The sequence below is a fragment of the Narcine bancroftii genome, chromosome 8 (genome assembly GCF_036971445.1).
Source record: "Narcine bancroftii isolate sNarBan1 chromosome 8, sNarBan1.hap1, whole genome shotgun sequence".
Classification (NCBI taxonomy): domain Eukaryota; kingdom Metazoa; phylum Chordata; class Chondrichthyes; order Torpediniformes; family Narcinidae; genus Narcine; species Narcine bancroftii.
Window position 1 is genome coordinate 60,798,636 of NC_091476.1, and position 4,616 is coordinate 60,803,251.

A 4,616-nucleotide genomic window follows, 5' to 3' on the forward strand; every position below is an offset into this window, starting at 1 on the left:
AAATTGGAATGAACTCGTGTCACTCTTCGAAGCATCTGGGTTCTCAAGAAGTAAGCCGAGCCAGGGAGGTGCCTTGTAGATATTCATGGCTGCCCTGAGGCAGCCCCACGAAGCTTTAGGGAAAGAGAAGAAGGAGAACATGGAGTTGAAACACGAGGTAAAGACGCTGCAGCAGCGTTGCTGCACAATGGGAGAAGCACAAACACGGGTCAGAAATCTGGAAAATTAGGACACTGAACTGGTTAACATACAGTAACTAGAGGCAGCTCGCAGGATCGGCTGTCAACAAGACCCGGTCAACTTCGGTACCATAATGCTGCGGGGGAATAGTGCCAACATTTGGTCGGGGTATGGGGTCGTTTGCAAGGACCCGAGTGAGGAGTCAGAGTGGAGTAAGGCGGAAAATGGAACGACGGCCGAGAGCGAGTGGACCCGGGTTTGTGAACTCTTCGGGAGTTTCCACAACAGTGACTCACCTAACAGCTCCAGCGTTAACACTGAGCAGGTGGGACACCGAGTCATCACTTCCCGTCCCGACTTTCAGGGGTTTGATCTGTCATTGATCGGCCCTGCGGCCGAGAAGACAATGAGAGAGACAATGCGCTGGGTGGAAGGGCTGTTGTATTGGAGAGAGAAGCACGTCCCCGAGTCGACAATGCAGGAGACACTTAAAGGAAGAGATTCGGCCCCCAAATCTATGGGATTGCCCAGCCTGCCAACGACTCCTTTCCCATGTGAGACCCAGACAAACGAGGTAGGACTGGACCCACGACTCTCCACAGATTTGTTCGGACGTCCTTTCCGGGCTATTTGAGCCAATGCCCTGCATGCCTGAACACTGGGGAATGGGGAACATACAGCGGTGATCCAGCCAACCCTGGCACATGACTCTATAGACTTCCGCGTATGCGCGGGAATACGCGCGTGAGCAATTTGCTGGAATGCATCTGGGCTGTAGAGGGGCCTCCTCAGCCTCATGCCGAAGAGGTCGGCGCGATGTTGGCGGAGTTCAAACCCTCAGGAGGACGGCGCGCCCGGCAAAGACTGTAGGTGAAGAGAAGGAAGAAAGCCCTGTCCTGCTGGATATAGAGGAAGAATCAATTTTAACTGCAGCAGGTAAATTTAGGGAAGGTAAGGCTCAAACTTGTGCTTTAACTGGGATATCTCCAGGAATGGAAGATACTGGGTTTGAAGGAATTTTTTTTAAATTTTTTAAAATCTTTTCTGAAAATCTTCTCTGAAAAGTATTGCCAAAATATGGCTTTTCAGATGACCTCGCAGATGAATCAATGATTTATGGATAGGAAGGGAAGAATGAATAATAGTTTTAAAGATGTTTCATCAGTTATAAAGGATATGTCTACAGTGAAAACTGATATTAATAAGTATTTAAAAGCAGTTGATACAGTGCAGGACAATTTTAAGAAAATTGGAGAGGCATTTTTTGAATGTAGAGATCAAGTGGAACAAAATAGAGAAAAAATGGAAAAAGTGGAAGATTCTTTCACGGGATGGGAAATTCAGAAGAGAGATTTGCTGAATAAGAGTGATTCCTTTGAAAAGCAAAGTCGGCCTAATAATGTGGAGATAGTGGGAATTCCAGGAGACATTGAAGACTTGGATCCAGTTAAGTTTTTTTAGAAGTGGGTTTTAGATGTCTTGGGTGCTGAATTTTTCCGAGATGGTCTGGATTTGGATATAGCGCATTTGGCATTAAAGAAGAAACTTTACCCAGGACTGCCTCCCCAAGGTGTCCTAATTCGATGTTTGAGGTGCCAAGACAGGGAGATGCTTTTGCGGATGGTTGTTTTGAAAGTCTGTCAAAGCCAGACTCCACTGGTGGTTTAGAGTAACAGATTATTCTTTTATGCAGAATTGAGTCAAGGGATAAATAAGAGATGTTATCAATTTAATTCAACTGAAGAGGAATTATGGAGGAAAGCTTATGTTTACTTTTTGATACCCTGCTGTGTTGAAAGTTTTCTATGGGAATTATCAATCTCAATTCTTTGAGAATGTTCATGATTCATTATTTTTTGCTAATTACTTGCCAGATGTACATGTTCGATCTGATCGACCACAATCACCTTAGAGGAAAATATCTGAGAGGAGGAATGGGAATGGGAACAGGAAGAAGGGGGAAATGTCCCAAAGTCTGCTTGTTATTGAAGACCCTGAACAATCTTTGTCTGGACTGGAGACAGTATGGTGAAATTGGACAGGATGATTAATTTCTAAAAGGCTCAGCTTGGGAGAGGGATGGATGAATCTGAAACTTCCGAAGTTATCTGCCAATAGTGGTACTGTCCACAACCAGTTCATTGCGGACTTACTACATTTATTGTCGTTTTTATTTAAGGTGGGAGGTTATATTTATTTTATCATTTTGAGGGTTTTTTTCTGTGAGGTTTTAGAGGGCATTTTTATTTATGCAAGGGGAGCTCTTCTTTTTTACTTGTATTTGCTGTGTGAGATGCCATATTTTCGTAAAATATGGCTAATTTGAATTTGCAACTTTTAATGTTGAGGATCTTAATAGCTTGATTAAACAAAAGCTTATATTGGCGTATATTAAAAAGATGAATGTTGATATTGCTATTTTCCAGGAAACATACTCGACTGAAAGAGAACATATGAATTGAAAAGTGATGGTTTGGGCATTATGTTGCTTTTTCTTCTAATTCTAAGCGAGAGGAGTGGTAATTTTGTTACATGAAAAGATGTTTGAATTGAAATGATTTTCTGTGACAGCCAGCAGAATTTTGATGGTGAACTGCAAAATCTTTGATGAGGCGCAGACACTGTTGAAAGTTTGCACACCTAATGTAGATGATGAACGGTTTGTATCTGATTTTTTTTAAATAAGGCTAATGAAAATATTTTAATTGTTGGAAATTTTAATTGTGTTTTGGATCCTTTATTAGATAAATGTCCAAAAAGTGTAAAGAAATCTAAGATGGCTGTAAAATTGGCAGTTTTGGTGAAATATTAGAATTTGGTCAAAATTTGGAGAAGGTTAAAACCGACAGAAAAATATTTTTCATTGTATTCACCTCAATATGATTCTTTCTGTAGAATTGATTTATTTTTAGCATCAACACATCTTCAGGCTTAGATGGTTTATGCTGAATATCAGAGTTAGGATCGTGTCCGATCATTCCATGTTATTTATATTGTGTGTTGGTTCTGAAGTTATGAAGATGATTTATCGATGGAGATTTAATACGATGCTATTAAAGCAACCTGCCTTTATTAGTTAAATTAAGGAACATATGGTAGCATTTTTACAGATAAATACTAATTCTGTACAGAGCAAGTTTGTTTTATGGGATGCTGTAATGGAGGATTAAAACCATGTACCCAGATGCTTTTTGCTTATGTGGAACTGACGACACTGGGTCCACACGCAGGTCACCTTACTTTCAGAACTAGCAGATGTAATTAAACTCAGCCATGGGGAATTATCTGAAGATACACTTTGAAATGGAATTCCACTGTGAGGCCCAGGGAAAGCAGTTGTCAAATGCAACACTCTGAAATTGACGAATTGATCACAACCTGTCTTGCTCAAGAAGTTTTAATAAGTCTTTGTATCTACAAGATAAACCAGGAAATCATAACATCCTGGTTCCATAATAATTAATCTTCTAAATTGTAGAATGTAATGTTCAGTTTTGATTTTGACTGACAAATATTAGAAGGAGTAGGCACATGATTAATTGTTTTTGGGGTATATAAGCCTGTGGTCCTGCTGCTGAAGTTTAGACTCTCCGAGGGGTGGGAACACCCCTTGTCAAAAAGGAAGAACAGCCAGAGTCCGAGCAACGTCCCGGTAGGGGGAGGTAGAGAAGCTGCTACCAGCGCCCTGACAACCTACTACAAGTGTGCAGTCGTTGCCTCGCTTCGGCAGTTGGGACCAGTCCAAGCGTTGATAAGTATAGTTGGGAAGGGCTTGCATATTGCAGTGTGAAATCAGCTTTTGAATTAGTAATAAACATTTGTATAAACTGAACTGCTCTCGGTGTGTGTGTGTCTATTTTCTTTCGGTAGCTCAAACACTGTGACCAATCTAAAATGAACAAAATGAGAGGTATAAGTTTACCCAAGACAATTGGCGCTGCGAGCAGGATTGGTCTCAAGATGTTTCGCCGAAAGAAAGAGGTGAGCCCTGAGCAGTTCTTGATTCCTGGATGGACTTCCAAAGACGATGGGTTTGGCATGTTGGCCAATACCCTGTCTTTGTTGGGACCACCCATTAGTTGGGATGAGAAGTTAGACTCATCAAATGCACCTCTGGGAGAGCGGGTTGCCACTCTCCTTCGAGAAAGTAAATTTCCTGATAAAAAGGGAACGCTGACGAATGGTTTTTGGTTGCTGGCCATAGCATTACGCCACTCCGTTCAGCGTGAAGCAGAATTAATTCAAAGAGAAGTAGAATCTCAGTGCAAAAGAAAGCAATTAGAGGAGGAGCTAGAAGTCCTGCGACAATGCTGTTCCATGATGAGCGAGATTGTTCGCACCAGTCAGGACAGAGCCAAAGAATGGGAAGATAAGCATGTCCAAATGATTTGCCATAATATTAAACTCCGGCAGCAGCTCTGTGCAGATAAGGAAAG

At 41.7% G+C, this 4,616-nt stretch overlaps 1 long non-coding RNA gene across 1 annotated transcript; it reads left to right on the forward strand.

Annotated features, from left to right (window-relative positions):
* Positions 1–497: 497 nt before the first annotated feature.
* On the forward strand, positions 498–2,895 carry LOC138740756 (uncharacterized). The gene is made up of 2 exons (XR_011343153.1): positions 498–1,131; positions 2,607–2,895. It is a non-coding gene; the product is annotated as an uncharacterized lncRNA (long non-coding RNA).
* The last annotated feature ends 1,721 nt before the right edge of the window (positions 2,896–4,616 follow it).